Source organism: Halichoerus grypus, chromosome 1 (genome assembly GCF_964656455.1).
Source record: "Halichoerus grypus chromosome 1, mHalGry1.hap1.1, whole genome shotgun sequence".
Taxonomy (NCBI): domain Eukaryota; kingdom Metazoa; phylum Chordata; class Mammalia; order Carnivora; family Phocidae; genus Halichoerus; species Halichoerus grypus.
In genome coordinates this window covers 176,227,137-176,252,537 of record NC_135712.1, presented here as the reverse complement: position 1 = coordinate 176,252,537, position 25,401 = coordinate 176,227,137, and the positions used below count along the sequence as shown (strand labels likewise).

Here is a 25,401-nt window from a genome sequence, read left to right as displayed (position 1 = left end):
AATCAAGGCTGTGAGAGGTTAGATTTTGCCCAGTCACACTGCTAATTAAGTATCAGAGCTAGGCTGATGGCACATCCTCTGATTTCTAATACAGGAAAAAAAAAAAAGGAGGAACATCACATCCAAATTAAAGTTTAAGCTTCTGACTCTTTTTCAGTCTTTAAGAAACTCTACCTTAGGAAATTGGCATGAACAATATTTGCTCAATCTGAAAGTCATATTTAAGGTATGTTCATTCTTTCAATCATTCACTCAATTATTCCACAAATCTTATTCAGTGCCTACCAGGCTGTGTGTGAAAAGATATGGTCCCCCTTTTCGGAAACTTTCCAGCTGATTCCTTGATCACATGGTGTCTTGGTTTCCTCTTTCTCACAAAGAGGGATACCACCTGTGCAGGAATCCCTTGGGGGTCTGATAATAGTGATCGAAGGCACTGATCACTGAAACAGGGTTTTTTAAATGTAAATGACAACACCATATTTAGATGTAAATGCTCCCCCTTTAGGCATCATTCTCTATAATCTTATGTAGCTTCATGTTTTTTCAAAGCCATTATACAATACTGTATGTAAGGTGTCTTCACTGTTTATTTAGTACCGACCTCCTTCCCCCATCCTGTCTAGAAAGCTTCACAAGACTACAGACTTTTTTCTGCTTTATTTTTATATCCCAGACACACAGAATGGTGTTTTGCATATATTATGTATTAAGTGTATAAATCGATGTTATCCTAGGATTTCAGTAAGAGATTTCCCGCTCATATACCTGTACATTAACCTACACAAAACAGCAGTGCGAGGCTGATATTATCTTAGAGCACTACCCTGCATAGTTGATTTCTGTTGTTCTGCAGCAGATCTCTTGAATTGTTAAAGCTCACAAAGCAAATAGCTAGGAAAAAAAGAATCTCTCACAAAACATAATTGTGAAATTTGAAGAGATGTGTGTATTTCCCCCTAACTTTAACACTGGGTCTGACTTACTGTGTCATGTACATCAATTTTAAAAATTTTATAAACAAAAAAAATGTAGTAGTTTACAATAATGGGGAATAATAAAAAGTTAAATTTGTAATAATGACTTCTTATTAATTTTATGAAGTCTTTAAAATTTTTAACCCAGAAAAAAAGCCCAACCTATTATAAAGTTATTTAAGAAAATAAGGCATGTATTATTTTGTCATTTTAACAGCATACCCTAAAATAAACTAAAGCATAATAGATGGATATAAATATTATGATAGCCTGCTTTGTTGCCATGGAAACTTCGCTATCAGTATATCTCGGAATATGCATTTCCCTGTTTCTCTGGCTAAGCAAACAAACACAAATTCATACTACTTGTTTTCTTTATAAGTTATATCAAGACCCAGCATAAGCAAAGAACAAGAATGCAATTTTATGCTTCAGAAATGCATTACACATGATACTAGGTGACACATGGATCCATCAGTCTAGTAGACCCCCCACCCTTTAGTACTTGAAGAGGCTTGAAAAAGGTTTCTTGGTTTAAATTTTTAAAGCACAAAAATGTACACAAATTAGAAAGCAATTAGGGCAAATGTGCTGATGTGGAGGGTAAAATAAAGTGAAAATGGGACAAATGTAAATAGAGTATTGTTAGAATAAATGTGCCAACTTATTAAATGAGTGATATATTGTCCTTTGGACCTGTTTATTAACAGTGCCAGAAATCATGACACTAGCAGGAGAAATGCACTCCATCAATCCTATGTATGTTTCTCTCCATAAATACTCTTTTGCATTTAGCTGATGTGGTCAATTAGGCTACCACTGTCATAGAAAATACTGCCCTACAAGTATATATTCCATAAGCCTGATTTTTTAAACACTGAGGTCTCTATATTCCTTTTCTACTCTTTTTTTTTTTTTTTTTGCTTAAGTAGTAAAATTAGATGGGAAATGGGTCTGAATTCAGATTGTGGAAATATAACAGAAAGGAGAGTGATTTCAGGACTACTTCTAGGAGGTAAAATTATATGACTGATAATGTGTGCCAATACTGATGAGGAAGAAAAGAAAGTGCTAGAGGAAACCCCAAGTTCCTGTGGATGGCTGATGTGGTCCGGAGGGATGGGAACCCTGGCTCTCCTGCGGCATCCCACCATTGCCTATGGTCCTCCTCAACTTCAGTCAGACAGAATTCCTTTCTCTAGGCTGCCTACAGCACGGCTGTGTCCTGTTTCCAGGCCTTCCTTCTCCCGCTCCTTCCACGTGGCTAACAGCCATTGACCCATCCAGTGCAGCTTGGGTACTGTTTCTCACTGGAGGTCTTATTACTAGGTACCTTATAACAGTAGAGCGGTGTCACCTACTGTGTGAGCTTCATGAGGCCAGGGAACTGTTGGGTAAGATTTGGCACTTAGGAGGTGCTGTATTAGTTTCCTAGGGCTGCTGTAACAAAGCACCACAAACTGTCCCACCATTCTGGAGGCGGGGAAGTCTAAAATCAAAGTGTTGGCAGTGCTCCCCGTCATACCTGTACAAGAATCCTTCCTTTCCTCCGTCTAGTTCTAGTGGCTTGCAGGTGATCTTTGGCCCTCCTTGGCTTGTACATGCCATCACCCCACTCTGCCACCGCAGTCACATGCATCCTCCACATGTACATGTGTTTGTCTTTACATGGGTATCTTCTTCGAAGAACACAGATCACATTAGATTAGGGGCTCACTCCACTCCAGAATGACGCATCTTAGCCACTGCATCTACAATGACCCTATTTCCAAATAAGGGCATGCTCTGACCCTCGGTTAGGACTTTAACATATCTTTTTTGGACATGGAGAGAGGGTGCACAATTTAACCCAGAATAGGTGGTGAACAATATTATGAATAAAGTACAAATGTTATGTCTAGGGCAGAAGGGGCATTCAAGAATAGACGGTAAGCATTTCCCACACAACCTGTGCATGTTTCAGAATGCTGGGCAGCAGATCTCACTGAAAGCCAGCCTTCCTGTGTCTTGTCCCAGAACTTTTCACCTACCAGACAGACAGTGGACCATGTTTAATCACAAGCTTCGAGATCATGACTCTTCTTATGCCCAACACTGCTACCTTTCTAGTTTTCAGCAAATATTCTTTTTCTTGGCGTCCCAACGGGCACTTTAAAACTAAATGTGGTATAGCTTCAGTTAAAAAAAGTTTTCTCAAATTACCGCTTTCACTAAATTTTGATATACTTCTAAGCAAACCATTTTAATTGAGGAACTTTTAGCAAAAGTTTAAATTTTCTCAATTATAAACCTGTCGGGAACTAGCTGGATATGGCCTGCTCTTTTACTGCTCAATTAAAGGACATTATTGACCGTAAAAAAATTCATATATACATATGTGTATATACAGGTATATATCCTTATGCATGCATATAAAGATAAATATAAAATATTAATATTTTATTTATATGTAAATATAAGTACATGTGTATTTATAATATAAATATATATATATATATATATATATATACACACATAGAGAGACAGAGGGAGAAAGAGACAGAGACAGACTCTATACTAAATGGTATCATAAGCCCTACAGCTGACTCTTGAATACAGCACCACTAGTCACATGTGGCTACTAAGCCCTTGAAACATGACTAGTCTGGATAGAAATGTGCAATAACTATATATCAAAGGCTTCGTATAAAAATGTAAAGTATCTCCTTCAAGCTTTTTATACTGAAATAATGTATGTGTTGAAATAAAATTTAGGATATATTAAACAAAATGTTATTACTTAAATTAACTTCTCTTATTTATTTTTGCTTGTTTAAATGTGGCTACTAGAAAATTTTAAATTACATATGTGATTCACATTATATTTTCATTAGACAGGGCTGCCTCAGAGTATTTTGCTTCAGGAAGCCAAAATACCACCATACATACATTTCCAGAGATCAGGGTCAGATGGTAGGGCTTTGACTTTTAGACAGACAGACTTACATTGTAGGGCATGCCAACAAACTTCACTGTAATTTCTTCTATACAAATATTCCACACTAGGTCTTATTATATGTGAATGTAATACCAAGTTGCTTGAAAGTGCCAAAGACACTTTCCTTCATTTGTTCCATTTATAGTTATTTCATTAGACACATATTCATCAGATTTTAGCAGTGGACAGATGGCATGCTTCAGTAGGGTAAATGGAGGACAATTTGACGAAGAGCAGGGTATGAGGAAGCCCACGGTAATACTCCTACTACTGTCCTATTTTCAAGTTCAAGATTTACCAACCACTTTCTCTCCTAGGATGAAAGATCTAGTGTGCACAGGTTCTCATCCCTTAGTTGGAGAGTTCACAAGGAGTTTCACAGCTCCAAGATACTAACAGTAGGAACAAGAATCTTCTGGACTCCAAATTAAATTGCTCTATTTGAAAAACACAAACCATTTTATAATGAAGAGATAAAAGCAATCTCAAAAGGTCATTTTTTCCCCAGCTATTTGAGTAATAACTCATTCTGGCACACCTATCAGGATGCAGCCCAGCTCAAAATTGGATGATCCATGTAGCCCATTGCCTGATGTCATTTTATGGATGGGGCACTCAGCTGCGAACATCTGCTTTAAGATTTTCCAGGTTAAAGTTTTGTCTTCTATGCTACATGGGGCAGAACTCTAGAGTTTTTCACCAATTACTGACGCACATAATATGATTCATGGATCTTCTATGGACAGAGAACTTATTCATTCCACCTTCAGGAATTCCAGGAAGCACATTGACACTGAAGTGGGTAAGCCCTGTATCTAGGTGAGAATACAAGGGCAACTTCCTCTTTCTTCCTTGTTGTTTATACCCATTCTGAACACGTATTTCATGCTGTGTACACTGCCATATAAGCCATAAGTAGATAGGCTTCTTCTAATCAATAACACAGAATAACAACAGGACCATTAACGAGTAGTTTCATTTCACAGAATTAGTTAAAGGATTAAGACATTTGACTTGGCCTAGAAAACAAAAGGGACTGTGATATTGTAAATACCCTCTATTCCTCCTTATTCACTCGTATCTCAATTTACTGCTTTAGCGTATGGCATCAGAAAGCAAACCACTTGGGTGAATCTGACATGTATGCAAAGTGTGGAGCGTAATAACAGGCTCTGAAGTCAGGATGCCATTTGCTAACCTGAGCAACTCAAGTTACTTAGCCTCCCTACCAACAACGAAGGTTCCTTAGCTGTAAAGCAAGAGCAGCATTACATACATACCAGGAGCTGCTGAGAAGAGTAAATGAGATATCACAAAGAGAAGCAATATGAACGCTAAATATCAGGCGTTCTTACAGTGTACCAGCCCAAACAGAGATGTCTTTCATGGCTATCTTTATGAAAAGGCCCTCGTGGTCGACCAGAAGGATGCATTCCACTATTTTTCTGTTTTGTAAAACATTCCTTGTTTTCTGTGTTGAACAACAGCCATCACTATCCATCTCACATTCACCTCTGCTTGGTTCTAGGAAACAGTTAGCCTCTTCTGATGATCATAAATGCTTTCTATATCCAAGATTAAAAATTTATAAACCATCATGTTTCATTTTGGTTGCAGCTATCAGGATACTTCCCAGCTGTTAGAATTAACATCTCCCAGGTGCCTCCAATCCTTTTAAATGGTCCCTATTTTTATCTTGTCCCATTTTATATTAATTTCCTTCTGTAAGCTAACTCAAGTCTTTCAGAAGCCATGGAGTATAAATCATAAAGAAATATCTATGTATTATATAATAAAAATTAATGCAGATTTTTTGTGGCTTCTTATTGTGCCTGCTCTGGGGCCATTTCATTGCCAACTGACATCCGGCCACAAGGAAGATAAAGTAAAAGAAAAAGACTGAAATTAAATTAATCATTTTTAGATGAAGTTCTGAGTCTTAATGTAAATCACACCGTTGTAGTAAAGAGTTTTAATCTGAATTATTTATATACTCTTTTAGAACACTAATCTCTTTCATCATCTTTGCTCAATTAAAAGAAAACCAGCCATTTTTTTTTAATAGAGAGAAGAATAAATTCCAGTTTGGCTTATAATAATTAGCAGGGGAGCATGTTTAAAGTGAGTATTCCCAGGGTCTGCCCCTAAAGATTCAGACTATGCATGTGGTGGAGGGGCTTTGGATCTATTAAATATAAAATGCACAGTATTAGAAATATAAAATTGATAAGCCCAAGTAGTGAGCTGAGGGTGAGACATTTTGCAAAAGAAAAAACATTTTGCAATTTTGCATAAATGGATAGTCTACCTGATAGGCAGAAAACCCTGTGACATACTTTATCCTTCATGAAATGGTAAGCCTGGGTTGACTGAAGTCATTTCGATTCTGACATTTACCAAAAGCCAGTTAGCATTAATTGGTCTTCTTCCAAATATTCAGGAGAATAGCTGAATACTAAAGCCAAAAATATTTACCCAGGTCCCTAACATCCAGAGAGATATTCTTAGAACATTATCATTAAGCAAGAGAATTGTTTGAAAATTCTAGACACATAAGGCAATGTAATTACATATTTCTCAAAAGAGCATGTTAAAGTACCTCTCTTATTTTTATAATAATTTGTTATGATCATATGTAGTTATACAATCATTGAATAGCAAGAGAATGAATCATGCTGAGTCCTCCCTTCTCACCTCTTATCTAAAAAATGAAAACAGTCCTTTGCTTGTAGGTTTGTGAAAATTAAGTGACTTGAGTCTCTAACACATAGTAGGCTTTCAGTGAATGGTAGTTGTAAGTGTCTATTACTGTGGTGGGGTAGGTTTTATATTCTGCTTTCTAGCTATTTGAAATATACTTTAAACATACACCGTTTTTTGAGATACAGTAAAAGGAAAAAAAAAAGTCTTCTAATGTTCCAGTTATAAGAATATACAAGAAAATCTTAAGAAAGATTGCTTCAGAAATGATGTAGATTAGGGATATAAGTGAGGTTTGGTGGGGTGAGGTCCGGAGCCAATGACCAAGAAAGAATTCTTGAGACGTCTTTGGTGCAAAATGGTTGTTTTATTAAAGCATGGGGACAGGACCTGTGGGCAGAAAGAGCTGCTGCCCTGGGGTTGTGAAGGGTGGGCTGATTTTATACTTGGGGGTTGGGGTAGGGAAAAAGAGAGATTTTCAAAAGAACTTTCATATGCTAAAGAGGACCTACAAGATACTGGAGGCCTTGCCATTATCAAGTTAAGGTTGTTTTTCCCTCTAGTGAGTCTTTAAGACAGTTGGGAGCTTCCTGGAGGAATGCCACACATATCCCACCCAGGAGTTGGAGGGGAGGTGTGCATTGTCCTCAGCTAGCCTTCTGCTCCCTCCTCAAGAAATACTAAGAAAAATCTCATACATTACTGGTGGAAATGTAAATTGGTATAACTTTGGAAAGCCATTTGACAAATTTCTATCAATCTCCGTAAAAGGTCTACATACAAAGATAGTCACTGCAGCACCATCCACCAAAGTCTAGAAAAAACCTAAATGGTTTTTAGTATAAACCACTATAAAGAACATGGTTCACCCAGAGCCCTTGTTCTCAAGCTTTAGTGGGCATCAGAATCACATGGGGTCTTGTTAAAACAACAATGGATCCTGGGTCCCACCCAACAGTGTATGATGCACTGAATAGGAGGTGGGGCCCCAGAATCTGCATTTAAAGTAAGTTCCCAGGTGAAGCTGATGCTACTGATCTAGGGAACCACCCTTGGAATCTACTGGTCTATGCCACGGATTATTACACAGCTGTGGGGGGAAAAAATCAGAGCCATATGTTCTGATATGGAACAATCTCCAAAATATGTTGAATGGGAACTATAAGGGCTGGACAGTCTGTTTGGCTTTAACATTTAAAGGATATATGCTATATATGCTTGAACAGGCACCGAACTGTGGCCTGGCAACCACAGATATGCAGGAGGGAAGAGGGCATCTCCTTCATAGCAGGATTTTAACATTTCACATGAGCATATGTTATTTTTTCAATGAAGACCTATCTACTGGAAAAAAAGAAATGAAAAAACAATTCAAGAATATTCAACTTTAATTACTTTTCTACTGATTTACAAAACCCATCTTCCTTGCCCAGGAGCATCTTATTTTAAAGGTACCACAGTAGTATATTTGAAATCTGGAGAATCCTAAAGCCAGATCCACCTATACAGTTTCTTGGCAACATATTAGGATTATTTTGCATTAATGGGCTCAAAATGAGGGGGATCAATATGAAAAATGACATGTTTCTTTTAGAACAGTAAAGTACAATACTAAAATAGTAACTTAATGTCAGTACGTAGGAACAGATGAAAACACAGAAAGAGATAATCTGCTCATTTACCATTAGGTGGTATGCACTAGCGAAAGCACCTGATATTCATACAAGGTTTCAGTGGTGGAAAGTAAATTGTCTATAACAGTTGGGTTGTTGAACGTTTCTTTAAATAGGAAGCCAATGACTGGTAGGAAGTTTCATTGTAGCTAATTCACACTGTTAATAAAAAACATAAAACTTTCTCAATTCTCTTTGTTATGACTTAGGCTAAACTTTTTTGGCAGATGAACATGCGGTGTTCCTCTCATCCAGCTAAGAATTTGAAATATTCCTTTTATGTTGGAATAGCAAAAGATTAAGAGTACACTCAAAAAAAATCTACTTACCAAGAAGTTTTTTTCTATATACTCTATTTGCCATAAAAATAAAGCAATTTAAATAATTCTAAAGGCCAATAAATGGAAAGGTTATAAAACTTCTTCCAGAAACATGCTATAATGTGTTAATGGTAGATTTTATTTTTAACATTAAAATACTACATTTTATAAAGTTCTATGATAAAATTAATGTTCCAGAAGTTAGTAGCCTATTTTAATATTATTAAAATCTGATATTTTATAGAATCTTATGATAAACAAGATTATATAACTGACTTCGGAGGAAAAAAAAGAACTCACCATTTAGTGTGGAGTAAAAAAAAAATTAAAAGTGCTCTGATAGTTTGCAAAAGTTTAATGTACTCCACATGGGTAATGGTTTTCAGAAAATAACTTTCCATTAAGATATAATTTTAGATATGTATACATGTTAACAGCCTTTGATTTATAGTTAAGTGGCCAAGATTTGCATTTATACTTTGTCATCAACTATGTGCCTAAAGCAAATTACTTTCTGAAACTCAGTGTTCTCATAAGTAAAATAGGAATATAGAATAATATAAATTACCTCAACAGGTTAATAAACAAGACTCCCCTCCCCCTCTACACCTCCTACCAAAAAAAAAAAAAAATGCTATTTAAACTTAAAATATTTTTGTAGTATTAGAGGAAAAGAGATGTTATGGAAAGCATCTGTCTGCTCTTTTTAAAATAATCCAAGGAAGAAAATGTTTACTTTGACTTCTTATCTGTGTGCCATATACACACTCAGTATAAAAAGAAGAAATCTTTCACATTTAACATTTATCAAGTCTGGTAGAAGATAAAATTCATTAAATTTTTAATGCCTTGCCTTGTTAAAGAAAAAAAAAATTGCATGGCCCAAAAGGATAGTTCAACTAATACATGACAACAAATTAGAAGAATCTAAGAAATTAAAAAAGTAAAAGCAAGAAAAAAAAAAAACACACACAGAGTCAGAAACTGTTATAAAGTCCTATCTAACTTACATTCAGGTCACTAACTCCATTCTGAGCTTTCTAACAATTATGAAGAAAACAAACATTTACTTGATTAAATAATTCACAATGTCCAGAAAGTTTTTCTTGTTTAATTCAGTGAGTAAAACACAACCATACCCGATACCGACTAGAAGAAAAAAGTCCTATAGGTTCCCATAAAGAGGATCTATCTGCTGGTGTCAAGTGCAGTCCCCTTGCCTACATCTTCCTGGGGCACACAATGGTGAGTATTTTACGGATGCCCCTCACAGGATCTTCTATTTGGGCTGAGGAGCTTACTATGGGTTGACCATATAAAATCATCTATACCAAGACAATTCTGAATGTGAACAGAGGCATTAACTAGGCATGAGACAAGGAAAACAGATGTAAACTGAAAATGTCCCAGGCAAATGGGAACAAATGGTCAACGCTGCCAAATCCATGAGTAAAAGCAATTCAATAGAGACTGAGGGAGGACGTGGTTGGTAATTGGATGAGGTCCATGTAAACAGCTCTCTGCTGGAGTAATATATATATTTTCTCCGCTTCTGATTAGCAATGGGAATTTGTAAAAGCATAAGTAATAAAAGTTTACATTTTCCAGGACTTACTAAGTGCCTGCTACTAAGGGTTTCAGGAGTTGGTGAACTATGGCCTGAGAGCCAAATCCAGCCTGCCACCTGTTCAGCCTGGGAGCTAAAAATTATTTTTATATATAGTTGAAAATAATCAAAAGAACAATACTGTTTCATGACAGGTGAAAATTATAGGAAACGAAAATTTCAGTGCTCACAAGCATTATTGGGACACAACCACACCCATTTCTATGGCTGCTCCTCTCTTACGAGGGGAGCACTGAGAAGTTGTGAGAGACCATGGGCCCTGCAGAGAAGCCAGACTCAAAAGGTTCTATACTATACAATCCCATGTATATGGCCTTCTAGAAAAGGTACAAGTATGATCACAGAGAAGAGATGGGTGGTTTTCAAAGTAAGGGATAAGGGAAGACTGACTAAAGGGGCAGGTAGGGATCTTGGTTGTGTCGCTGATGTAACTATCAACACCCTTAGATCTATATGCCAAATAGTGTGAATTTAACTGTATATAATTAAGAAAAGAAACCTGGTCTGTTTGGTTCCAAGCCCCATAGCCGTAAAGATTCAATAGATCACAGTTTTCTCTCTTTCCAGTTCTGTTCTCTTCCAGCTGGACTCTACCCACCAACTGTAAATCCCCAGTCTCAATTCAGGTATCTTTAAATAAAAGAGCTATATTTTATTCAACTAAAGACCACCAACGTCACCTGCTTCATGTGAAGCTCAGTCAAAGCCTTTCTTGACTGAGCGCTCCACAACCATCCTGCACTGACGGGACTCTTCAGGGTCCTTTGCCTCCTCATCTCTCTGTTATGTCTTAGGGTGTTTGCACAGTATCCTCCATGGAGCTTGCTCTCTTTTCTCCATGTTACCTCTTCTCCCAGATATTATTCTCCTGGATCCAGAGGGCTCTTACTACTATCTCCCACTCATTCTTCTTTCTATACCCAGTCTATCACGAAGTTGTCACTTCCTTCTCTGAATACCTCCTGATGTTTTCCTCTACATTTCCAGGGCTAAGGTCCCTATCCAGGCTATCATCATGAGCCCATTCTATCAAACAGCCCTGCCAATCGTCCATGTGCAGATCTCACTCTCCTACTGCACTGCTTACACCACCCCAATGGCTTCCCGCTGAACTGACTTCTTAACAAAGCTTGCAAGATCTCTGCCTGCCTCTTTCCTCAACCTCATCTCTCTCCACTCATCTCTATAAATTCTAGGGTCCAACCATCAAACTTCTCTCAGGCCTTGGGATGTCCTGTGCTTGCTGCTTTTCCTTTCACTCATCCTTTACACATGCTGTTTCCTCTGCTGAAACTCTCTCCATCTACCCTTTTACTTTCCTCTTCCACCCTCTTCCCATCCATTAGTTCTCAGTTAAAAGCAGTCTTTAACCTTGAAGGTAGCTTGCCTAAATGCTCCCCCAAAAGACTACACCATTCTTTTATTATCTCTTTAGTTAGGTTTTCTAAATTCTGGCTTTTCTGTTTTTCCTGGAATAATTTAAGGCAAATCTAACCAGCTCATTATTTTATTTTAAATACTGCACTATTATTTCCAACAGCTATCCTCTTTCTCTTCCAGTTAACCTAAGTTTTACCAGTAGCACACGTAGTGCTTGCAATATTTCCTCCCAGTCGGTAGCGTATCTTTTCATTCTCTTCCCACAGTCTGTTTTGTTTGTTCTGTTTGTTTTTTGCTGTTCTTTAAAAATTTTAATGGGGTCCAATTTATAAATTTTTTCTTTTAATGGCTCATGCTCTTGGTGTCAAGTCTAAGAACTCTTAAGCTAGCTCTAGGTCGCAAAGATTTTTTTCCTATTTTTTCCTGGAGTTTTTATAGCTTCACACTTTATACTTAAGTTCATGATTCATTTTGAGTCAATTTTTGTTTAAAGTGTGAGGTTTAACTCCAGATTCATTACTTTGCCTATGCATATCCAATTGCTTCAACATCATTTCTTGAAAAGGTTACCTTTCCTTCATTGAATTGCCTCTGCATCTCTGGCAAAAATTAGCTGAGGGTATACGTGTGAGCCTATTTCTGGATTCTTCATTCTATTCCTTGATCTATGTGTCTTCCCATCCCCCAATACAACCCAGTTTTCATTACTATAGCTAAATATTAATCCTTAACATCAGGTACAGTCATTCCTTATCCTTTATTCTTCTACATCAAGATTCCTTTAACTATTTTAGGGTTTGTACCTTCCCACATAAATTTTAGAATAAGCTTTTCTCTATATAAAAACAGAACAAAACAAAATAAACCTCACTGGGATTTTGTTAGCAATTGCATTAAACCTGTAGATTCAACTGTAGAGACCTGACATCTTTATTATGTTGAGTTTTCCAATTCAGGAGCATGGTATGTCCCTCATATATTTAGGTATACTTTGATTTCTTTCAACAGCGTTATACAACTTTCAGCATAAAGATGCTGAACATGTTTTGCAAAGTGTATACCTAAGTATTTCATTTTATTTGGAGTAACTGTAACTGGCATTATGTTTGTGATTTTGGTTTCAATCAGTTCATTTGTTATCATATAAAAATGTGTCTATTTTTGGTGTGTTGAACTTGTTTTCTCTGACCCTGTTGAACTTCCTTCAAAGAGAATTTTGTAGGTTCCTTGAGATTTTAGACATATGATCTGCAAATAGAGATTTTTTTTTTTTTTACCTTTTCAATATGTATACCTTTTCTTTCTTTTCCTTGCCTTACTGAAGTGGCTAGAATTTCTAGTACTATGTTGAATAAGAGAAGTAAGAATGGACATCCTTGCCTTATTTCTCATCTAATGGAAAACCATTCAGTCTTTCACCATTACATATGTTAGTTGTAGGCTGAAGATGCAGTTCATCAAATGGAGGCCATCCTTGGATTCCTAACTTGGTGAGAGACTTGCATCACGTATGGATGCTGTTAAATGTTTTTTCTGTGTTACTGACATGATCATATGATTCTTCTTCTGTACCTGGTTGATATGATTCACTGATTTTTACCCCTTCCACCATATGTGGATATAATGGGAAGCCTGCAACCCAGAAGAAGGCCCTCATCTGACCATGCAGGCACTCTGCTCTCAAGACTTCTAGCCTGAAGAACTATGAGAAATAAGTTTCTCTTGTTTTTAAGTTATCTAGTCTGTGGTATTTGCTAGAGCAGCCCAAATGGGATGAAGACAACAAGCTTTTTGTTTCATTGATTTTTTTCTCCCTCCTTCTCCTCTTCTTCCTCTTTTTTTTCCCTCTCTTTTCGTGTCATTTATTTGTTGAAGAAAGTCAGACATTTGTGCTACCGACTTGATTACAATATGGATTAGGTTAATTACATCTCTGTGTTTTCTTTCAACTTGAACTTCTATCCCCTAAACTGGTAGTTCGACCTACAGGCTTAATTAGAGTCAAATTACTACCTGTTTTATTTATTTAGTTAGTTAGTTTTTAGAGGTGGGGAGGGGCAGAGGGAAAGGGAGAGAGAGAAAATCCCAAGCAGACTTCCCGCTGCGTGCAGAGCCTGGTGGGGGGCCTCGATCCCAGGACCCCGAGATCATGACCTGAGCCACAACCAAGAATCAGATGTTTAACCAACTGAGTCACCCATGCTCTTTTTTTTTTTTTTTTTTTTTTTTTTTTTGGTAACTATCATTCATAGGTGGCACTGTATACCTTCTGTGGCTTCAAATCAAGGCACTTAATTCTGGATGCCCCCTTTCTGGTGATGTTAAAATTGACCAGTAGGTTCAGATATTATCTATTTCCCAACATAGAGCCATTAAATCTCCACTAATCAGGAATTTCAGTAAAACTGTAATTTCACTTTTCAAACCGTTTGCATCTAATTTGCATTATATTGTTGGATACTTAAATGATCAATCACTGAGATGGTCTGTCAAAAAAAGCTGAGTAAGTATGTTCAACACTAGGGATATTACTAGGAAGGGATATTACAATGTGGAGCAATTTTATAAGTGAATTCATTAATGAATATTTTCTTGTTCAAATCACTTCCTATAAGGAATCAGATAATGGTTACAAGAAGGCATCCTATCACTCAATGACCTATCTCCAATGCCCTTCCATTATGATTTATCCTTCTAAGTTAGAACCTCCTGGGGTGGGGGAGAGCAACAACAACAACGTGGCTTTCCCTTATATTATGTGCAAACTTTTAAGTCTTTCCCCGAGTACCTACAACAACTAAAATATTGGCTGTTGAATAATTTAATAAATTTCTAAAAGAACAAAACCCTATTTTACCCATTCTTCTCCAGCTATCACAGCACCCTTCAATCTTCCTTTTATATTAACTCAAAAGCTAAGAATCAACTTAGAGTCATCTTGCTTCTTTGTTCCTCACCTAAGTCCAGTCAAGTCTATTTCGGGCATGTTTATCACTGAAGTCAACTTAACCTCTTTTCCTTCTGCCTCTCCCTGTTTCTCCTAATTAGTCCTTTTTTCTAAACTCCTTACCTCCAAACCATCATCTTATCCTGCCAGATTAAATGTCCTGGAGCACAAATCTGGTCATCCCGCCATTTCTGATATTTAATGGCTCTTCATTACCTAGAGATTGTCTCAAATCCCATCTAATGGCATACAAGACCTCTTTCACCTAATCCTACTTTTCAACATTTTCCTTCTTATATAATTTATTAAAAAAAAAACAAACTATTCCCTTGTATCCATATGCCTATACTTAAAAAACAAAAACAAAAACAAAAAACCCTACTGCCTAGAATATTATCTCCAAAAATCTACAGCAGAGTCAATACCCAAAGTATCTGATGACTTATGTGACATGGGCACCAACAAATCAGATTGACTGTCAGCCAGTAAGTCTCACTGCCTGGTACCAGTTTAGGGCAGACCTGTAACAAAAGCTTCAGCATTCTTTAGGAAACTGCATCCTAGGCTACTTCCTCTATAGTATCTCTATTCATTCCCACAGATTCCCATAGCCCCATACAGACATTGAAATAAGGATCACATCATAGTTACGTCATTTCCCTGTCTAGTCGGTAAACTTCCGAATGTTTAGAACTTTCTGATTCATCTTTGATGCCCTTTCTATCCCTAGGATAAAGCCTATCTTTTATTTGTTTAAGAAAGACCTACAAGTTATTGAAGTCTAAAAACAAATGGCATCTCCCAAGGGCAACCTTTCATATTCTTCCTGGCCTTGTCAATCTCTCCTTACTTAGTGCTTCAATAATTTCTTCAAACTGTTACCTGTAGGTCAGTCTGCCTTTCCTGTTAAGCTGTGGGTCAATTAAGGGCATGGGAGCATGTCTTTATATCGCCCATAGTTAGCATTGTGACTGGTACACAGAACTTGCTCAATAAAAGGCTATTTAAATGAATTATCAAATGAGCTCAGTAATGACTGGTTTGGTGAAGGGCTATAACAACTCTGACCCATTAATTGTTTGATTTTATAATGTGTGGACAGCTAATTTGCATTTTGTGCATGTCTCTTTTCTACAATAAGACTGAAAGCTCATGAGTCTGTGCCATGTCCCTTTTGTCTCTCACATAGTGCTTAGTATCTCTGAATACCTGCAAACGACTGATAGATAACATCAATACCAACAGACATGAATTTCGGTGAGTAAGTAAAAGTACAAGATTAAAAGCTAACTATATAGGATTCCTGGCCGCTGGGAGAGGGAGTGAGGCATACCTACCCTAGTCTCCTGCTGTTAGAATCCATGGTTCTCTCTCTCATTATAAAGCCGACTCCTTATGTGAATGCCCCTATGAGCAACTAATTGGTTTTCTGGATTCCAGATTTCCTACACAAGATGTCAAATGAGTTTGCACCTCATGCAGACATATCTCACAGCAGGGACAAGACTATCTTAAAAATGTTACATGTTTCCAGTTTAACACTGTTCTGGCTGGTTTCCTGGTCAGTTACTTAAGGAAACCTGAAAAACATGTCTTACCTTGTTGTTGTTTTGTTCTCAGGTCAACATCTCCTGGAGAGCCAGCACGTCTTATTCACACCCTTCACTTTCTCTCTAATGAAATGATGCTGTGGTCTAAATAATCTTCTGTCTTGTCTACCAGCATTTTAAAATCAATCCATATTACAAATCTGTTGAATGTGAAAGAAGTCCAGAGGGACAAGAAATGGTGATCCCTAGCCAAAGGTATATGGACCTGGCTTTAGTGTTTTTATTACATTTGATCCAGTTAAAATTTGTAAGCAGGCATTCGATGAGAACCCCTTGACAATGTCAGATTCCTAGTAAACCTAGCTGGGACTTCAATGCTTTGCACAGTTTTTTGTTTTTTTTTTTTTTAAGTAGGCCCCACACCCAACATGCGGCTTGAGCTCACGCGCCTAAAATCAAATGAGCCAGCCAGGCACCCCAATGTTTTGCATAGTTCTTTTTATCCAGAGTCAAAATCTATATAGTAGTTGAAGTAGAGACTTCAGATGAAAAATGGTAGGCTTCAGACTCTGGCTCTCCTCTTGACAGCTGTGTGAACATCACACGGTTGTTATAAAGATTAAATGCGATGACTATGTAAATGATTTTATTAGCACTGTGCATGGTCCATAATAAATGCTCAACAGATATTATTACTGTTTCTATACATAAATATACATATGCAAAAAAAATCTTTTATTAAGCAGCATTTAGAATTCTCAACCGAATGTATTATCTGTTGGCCCCCAAATAAACTTGGTTGTGGGACCCAACCTACGGTATTCTGATTTCTTCTTTGCTGAGATACTTGATAATTTATATATAGTTATAAGGGCCAGAGTATAAAAAAAAAAAGTAGTGCTAAGGCATGACAAGAGGAGAGTAGTTTACATGAAAGAGTGGCAGTAGAACATGCTGACAGCTTAAAATCCAGCTGCCAAAGCCACAGTACTTACACCCCTGTCCATAGAAGGCCAATCAAAACATTTACTGAAGAGCTACTAGACCCAGAGGACAATCTGTGCAGAGTGCCTACTCAGGAAAAAAAATCCATTTTATACAGTAAATTCATATTACAAAACTGTTGAATTTAAAAACAAAAATCCACAGGGAAAAGAAATGGTGGTTGACAGCCAAGAGTATATGTACCACATTTTACTGTTTCTGTTACATGCATGTGATCCTGTTGAAATTTGTAAACAGACATTCCCTAAGAACTCTCTGATAATCTCAGTTTCCTATTAAACCCAGCTGGGCCTTAAATGCTTCCCATAGCACTTAGGAAAGTGGTGGGTACACAGTAGGCCCTCAGTAACTGTTAGCCAGCTTGCAAAATTATTTTCCCTCAGGTACTATGTGCCATCCCGGGGATATAAAGTATATAAAATGATCCCACATACAGTACTAAGTATTGTGCAGACAGACAGGAGAAACAAAAAATAAGTAAAGGTCCTTTAACGTTGCTATTACATGCACAAGTCAGTTAAGGAATGTAGGGATCCGTACATTATTTAAGGAAAAAGAACACTAGACAGGAAAGGTTATAACAGAAAAACAGCAAAAAGTGGAAATACAGCCTCAATTAACCTACCACATCTGAAATAGCTTTTCCATGCTGTAGCTCTAAAAGGAAGAATCTAGAAAGCCCTGTAAAGCTGTGATTATTTCCAAGGGAATTAAATACCATCTTATTCTTGACCAGGAATCATCTCTGCACACAAAAAACATGTATTTCTCCATCCGAGAAAAAGTTATAGTGGAAACCTCACTTTTGCTTGTGCGGCATCCAGCCCTCTTTTTGGTAAAGAACCTTTGATTTCTTTTCTTCAGTGTCTAAGGACTGAATGAGGCTCAGCCAATTGGTGGATTCCAGCCACATGGTCAAAGAGTAATCCAGGATGAGCAGGTCTCCTGTTCCAGGTGGGTAAGGCCTACCCCTGGGATTCACGTGTGGATCCTGAAAGAGAAGCAAGTCTTTGTCCTGAGATGCCTGGCAGCGATCATGATGGAAAGCAGATAGAAGCCGTACCAGAGTGAGGCCAGCAGAGGAGAGGCCAACAGAGAGGAAAGTAGGAAGCAGAGGGACTGAGGCCTGAGGGCCTTCTCTGAACTCTTAAATCCAGCCTTGGTAACAGTTAATTTACCCAGGACTTTTGAGCTGCAGGAGCCAAAAATTCCCTTTAGAGTTCTAGCCAATTCTGATTTGAGTTTCTATCACTTGTCCCTGGAAGCGTCCAAATGAAAACAAGCGGAGACTGAAAAGACACCAAAAAATGGTGCCAGGAGAGAAAGATGGAGAAAACAAGGGAGCTTGGCAGAAGGGCAAGTGACTCAGCAGGAACAGAGGAAAGTCAGGAGGCAGTAATGGACAAAGGAAGAAGATAAACATGGTAAGTGGCATAATATTAATCTTTCTGGACACTGAATTCCTTGCAAAGAAACCAACCCAGGGCCTCATCAAGAAAAAAACGGTTTTGAATTGCTGACACCACTGAGTCATGGCATTTGAAAAGGCATAATTAAAATATTAATAACAACATTCATAGTCAAGAAAGAAAAATATAATCATGAAATTGAGATCAATTCCTAAAATATTATGTCAAACCATTATTGTACATTAGGAGACATATGATTTTGATAGTGGGGAAAAAACTAGGATAGGTATAATTATATGTCTAATCACTAATACCGGTTCTAAATGGGAACTTGAAAGTGAGATGAGTTGTCATGGAAGAAAATTTATCTAACGACTATGGGTTGGAGTGAGACCTTTCATTAACAAGCTGTCTACTGAACAAGCTAAAATATAGATTTTTAGGAAACATTTTCAGTATATGCATTAAAACAAATTTAATATTTTAAGAAGGCAGTTATCATAAAAATGCAAACTTGAAAATCAAGAAGTCACAAACAACATATTAGGAATGCAAAACAAAAAAAAATAGATTTATTCACCTTAAATCATTATACATATATGTTTTTGAGTGGAAAGGAATAAAACTTTAGTGGGAAAGTGACAGACAGCATTGTTAATCATAGCCTGCACATATGAAGAAGAAAAATTGATTAGTGTTCACTGTAGGAAATTTCCATCAATAACTTTACCAAATCAAATAACTGAGGTGAAGAAATATTCTATTTTATAAAAGAGAACATTGTTTGAAATGTTGAAATTAAAGTTTTGAAGTATTATTTATAGCCAACAGAATTTTTTTAAAAGATGTATTGTATTCTTGAGTAGCGTATGCTTTGCTTTATCACAGAAGGTTTAGGGCAGACAATTCACAAAACAAAAAAAGGGTCATTAGTATGTCTTTTGCAAATCAAATCATTCTAAAACGAATAAACAAGAGTTGCCTTACCAATGTGGAATTATGAGAAGATATACAGTGAAATATTATATGCTTATAAAAGGTATTTTGATTTTTAAAGCCATAACTTCAGATGGAAGAAAAATAAGAAAAAGAGGGAAGAGGGAAAGAAAAAAAAAAAAACCCACCAAAAGAGATCACTACTCTGAAAATTGCAGGATTCCAGGTATGATCTTAAAGACATTTCCAACATTTGCAAAATAGAATCACAGCAGTATAATGAGCATTAAACCAGGACTCAATTAAATAGATCCTCCTGTAGAAGCAAAAATTACAGAATATTTTTAGCATGCTACACAGGATAGCACAACAGCCTGAAAATTATGGTACACAATGCACTACAAAACACCACACACCTATAATAGTGGTTTATGTGAAATTAAAGGGTTGAGTTCAATCTAGCCTTTTCACAAGCCATTTGGTTTTAACTTTAAATATACCACCCAAGCAGCTGCTACCTTTACCAAGCAACACTTTCTTTCACAGACAAGCCGTAACAGTTCTGCTATAGACAAGAAATTGCTTTTAGAGTTAAGACAAAGTGATTAAAAAAAAAAAAAATCCCGACAGAACAGCAATGAAAGAATACTCCAACAGTGACCAAAGAGGGAAAGTAAAACAAAGCAACAGGAAGACGATTTCTAAGCAAGAACTTTTCTGAGGTTCAGGGAAATAAAACTGATCTATCCTGAGAAGCATTCAATCTACTTCTACTGTAATGGCATTATATTGGAACAGAAGAAAACCCATATGGAAGAATGCCAGTTAATCAAAGGGCCAAATGGCCTGGTGATTTTGCCAGCCTCGGGAAATTTCCAAGTCTCTGGGATACTAGACTCTGATAAGACAGGATTTCACGGGACTTATTTTTTATACAATTGCACTCAATTTGAAAGGAATCAGAATCAGAGTCGTAAAAAGCGAAGCAGCATTTTTTCTTTGATCCCCACAATGATACATACAACATGCTTTGCATTAAAAAATATGTATTAGAAGTTAAAATAAAATACTATTGCTATTTCAAGCAAAACCTTGAGTCTAGAAGTTTATCATGATTGGTAACTGACAGAAAAGGGAAGGGAGCTGAAAGCCAGCCAAGGTTTAACATCAAAGAAGATTTATTTTTTTAAAAATGAAATGGAATAAAATCTAAAATGTCCATGTAATTCAGAGATCAGAAATCTTTTAGATGCTCAGACTTGAGACATACTGTCATCATTAACAAAGAATCTAACTTAATGAATTTCACAGAATGGCTAGTGATCGGCCCACACTGATGGAGAACACTCCATTCTGATACCATTACCCCTGCAGGAAATGCCCTATTTGACTTCTTAGAATTAACTGATCACATTTTAATGATGGAATTAGCTAAAACCAATTTAATAAAACAAAACCACAGCTGGGAAAAAAGCAAAAAAAAAAAAAAAAAACTATACTAAACAATTAACTGGATTTCCATGAACGCTACTATATTTCAACATGCAGTAGGAAAGTTTCAAGATTCTCCACAGTAACAACCCTGTGGTTATAATAAACAAGGGCCACGTCCAATAATCAACATCCATAGACACAAAACAGAGGAGTCTCTTTCAGATAACAGATTTTGGAGGAGTTTAAACATTACTCTTCAAACTGTGAAATTCCATCATCTTACAGAAACAGACTCTATAGGTTCATCATTTAGTTGGTAGTTTCAACAAGTACTCCCTAGAAGGGAAAAAGGCAAAAGGATTCTAAAGGCTGTTATTATACTGATATTTGGGTATCCTTGATTTAAAAAAAAAAAAGAAGAAAGGAAAAAAGATATTCCATGTAAAACTCACAGATGTATCAAAATCTAGAAGTTAGTATCTTTGCCTTGAAAATAACACTAGCTTCATTCTGTTCAGCTTAACTTCTAACCTTAAAATCATACAAGGTAGAATAGGAGAATATTTTAGATGCTCAGTCCTTCCTTACAAATAAAAAAAAAAAAAACAAAACCTGAGGCCCAGAGAAGCTGAGTGATTCCCATTCATTAACTGAGCCAAGACTAGAACAAGGTCTTCAACTTCTAACCCTGAATTCATTCCACTCTAGCACATTGGTGTGATTAGCATAGTATTTACAGTGTTTCACTTTAACCCTATTGAATCACTCCCACATTGAAGGTACCCCCTTTTCAGCCAAGTACTCAGAGAAGATTTCTACAAATGACCCCAGAGTTTTAAAGAGGTGACTTAAAAACTCACCTGACACACAGAATGGTAGGAAACTTTGCATATATCTGACAAAGGACTAGTATACAGAATGCATAAAGAATTCTTACAACTCAATAATAAAAAGACAACCCAATTAAAAGATGGGCAAAATCTATGAATAGACATTTATCCAAAGCAGATATACAAATGGCCAATAAATCCATGAAAACATGCTCAACATCATCAGTCACAAGAGAGATGCAAATCAAAACCACTTCATACCCACTGGGATGGTTACAATTGCCTGAGATGGGAGAAATTAGAACCCTCATACACTGCTAGTGCAATGACTTTGTAATTGGTGCAATGACTTTGTAAAATGGTACGACACTTCCTCAAAAGGTTTCACACGAAATTATCATATAAACCGGCAATTCCAGTTGTCAGTGTAAACTCAAGAGAAATAAAAACCTACGTCTATATAAATGCTTACACATAAATATTTATAGCAGCATTATTCATAACAGTTGAAACGAGAAAACAACTCTAATAACCATCAATTAATGAACAGATAAACAGCATGTGGTATATCCATACAATGGAGGATTATTCACAGCAATAAAAAGGAATGAAGGATTAATATATGTTACAGTGTGGGTGAATCTCCAAAACATTATGGTAAGTGGAAGAAACTAATCAAAAAATACCACATACTGTATGATCCCATTTACATGAAATGTCGATAATAGGACAATCCATAGAGATAGAAAGTAGATGAGGGATGTCTGGGAGCTGAGGTGGGGGAGCCCTTGGGGAGAAATGGAAACTGATTGTGAATGGGCACAGAGTTTCTTTTGGGGATGACAAAAATGTTCTAAAATTGATTGTGGTGATGGTGAACTTGGAACATTGTACACAAAATACAAGTGAAGTTGTAATATTCACAGCTCTGTGAATCCCCTACAAATCACTGAATCACAAACTTTAAAAGGGGGAATTATAGGATATATGAATTGTATCTCAAATGAAGCTGTTTTTAAAAAATATCTGAATCTGTTCCCTGTTCCAACTGACCACGTCCCCAGCTATTGGCAGGACCATGTCAGCACACACAGTGCCTGTTTAAGAATTATAAAAAGCTGCCTTCTCTGGGCAAGACAAAAAGCCACCCCTTCTTCCATGCTGACACGGCCAGACCTGGAGCAGACTGCACTGCTGGAAAAGGAAGCCTTGGGTGGATTTCATCCAGGAGCCCTTGGGCAGGGCATGGCCTGCATAAATATGTATAACACATTTGTGACATGCTGCTCATAGATCACTCTATTATTATCAAAACAGATGGAAAGATTATCTTTCAGGTGACCTATAGTTATGCTATCAAACTGTATGCTTAAAATTACAGACTCATGACCTTCCCACCTCCTCCTCCTCCATCCAACCCACAAAATACCCTACTCCTCTAATGTTGCTTATCTTGGTGAAGTGTACCACCATCGAGTCAAGCCTCTGAGAAAAATATTCCACAGCCCTCACATCCAATCCCTCACCAAGTGATACCATTTTTACCACAAACTCCCCCTCAACAATCATCAGCTGTGTAAACACCGGTAATAATTTCCTATTGGTCTCCTTGTTGGCATTTTTAATGCCCTTCAATCAAATTACTACAGAGAAGTAAGCCATTTGATCTTTATAAATCAAAACATGTCACCCTGTTTATTGGCTGCTTGGAGTAAGATAGCTTATGTGAACTTGAATGATTTATCCCTGTGAATACTTCTGTTAAGTCACCTCATACCATTCTTCCTTCACTGGCCGCAGTGTGCTGACCTTCATTCCTGTCTAGGTCATAATGAGCTCTTTTTCACTTCATTTTCTTTAAGGCTTAAAGAGTAAAGACTGAATTACAGAAATTCAAGCACCAAAGACAGATTATGGAGAAAGGGGAGGCAACTGGTTTTCCTTACAGTACTGTCACAGTTAGTGTATAATTTTGTATTAATTTGATGAAATTCTATTCTCCAATAGGCCCTCAGTTCCATGAAAATAAGATCCTTCCCAGAATGCCAGGCATCTCATAAAATGTCTAACAATAGCAAATATTCAATGAACGCTCACTGAATAAATGGATGAACTCTGGTCATAGAGTTTCAGTAACCTCTTTTGGTGGCTCACCCCTACCATTATAAAATCTAAAATGAAAATGCTTCCTTTACATCTGGAAGCTTTGCTATCATGATTGGGCCAGTTGATTATATTATGGACCCATGTAATGAAGATCTCAGTGATAAAGATTCCAAGTCCAGCTCAACCTCAATAGTCCAGATCAAGCTATACTATCCAATAATTCAACACAAGAGCATGTCCTAGGAAAGATTCATATCAATATGCTTTCTAGAGAAAATGGATTGGAAAATATTCTGATTAATTCAGACATGTGGGTCATATGTGCTTCAACCACGCCATCCTTCTCATTCATATATAAGCATCTCAAAGACATGAGAATCAGTGGGTACACACAGCAAACTCAGTGGAAATTTAGATTAAGATACTTGTCTATGGAATCTTCTCAACCAAGATTTCCCCCAAAACATAGGGCCTGAAAAAATACTGTCATATAATAAATACCCTTAGATATGCACAGTTATTTTACAAACTAAAACTTTTTTATGATTCAAAAGGCAAAGAAGAAATATATTCCATTTATATGGAAAAGCACAAAACAGACTGAGAAGTTACTGAAAAACTTGACTTCTATAGAATGTTGTTTTAAAAATCATAACTTTCCTATGTGACTGAGTTGAAGAGTATTTGACTAAAAAGTTTTGCTTTGCTTTTTAAATTCATAAAAGCATGAATGGTGTACTGATAAAGTTACAGCCTTTTGTTTTAAATTTAACTTGTTTTTAGACCATCAGAGCAAAGCAGCTTTGAACTTCATCAAAGTCATTATGTTCAAAGATGAAATTTATGTTTTTAGCTGCAGTATTTAGTTATGAGAAATAGCACTGCCTATAACTCACAGCAAACTAAGCTCCTACTAATTATAGCACAACAGTTTAAGCTAATTAGTCTTTAATGATTTTTCTTTTCAGATACAGCCAGCAACTCCGAGTTTCATCCTTAAAATTTTCTACATTTGTTTAATCTTTCTTCAAATTTATTTTCACTAGCCTCAATGTGCTTTTAAATATTATAATCTAAGAAAAGTGAAAAATGTACTACCTCTTCTGCTGGTAGAGGAAGGAGTAATCCTTTGTAGGGGCAATATGGTCAATTTCCCATTTTACAAAAAGATTGGATAATGTAAGAAGAAAAAGAAAAAAAAAAAGGAACTCTGGGCTCAGGAGACACACTGTCTTGTTTCTTTTTAAGAGAATGAGTTAGCATCATTTACAATCCAGTGCGATCCTTTTAATTTCAGTGTATCTGCTCTGAGCATCTAGGTTAGAGGTCACTAACTGGTGACACCTGAGCTATATCTGGCCTTTAGACTTGTTTTGTTTGATGCAGACAGAATTGGCCCATGCAGTGTTCTCATTTAGTCTCTAACATTTAAAAAGTTGAGACATTTCATGTAAAGAATGATGGATTCTGGTTTATCTTGAAAAGTGATTAGCTTTGCTAACAGTGTTCCTGCATTTTTTCCTTTGTTAT

The 25,401-nt window shown here is 36.7% G+C and overlaps 1 protein-coding gene across 1 annotated transcript in view; it reads right to left on the bottom strand.

The window, feature by feature from the left end:
* CNTN3 (contactin 3) overlaps window positions 1–25,401 on the bottom strand; it is a 331,480-nt gene that overhangs the window by 170,597 nt on the left and 135,482 nt on the right. The window lies entirely within an intron of this gene.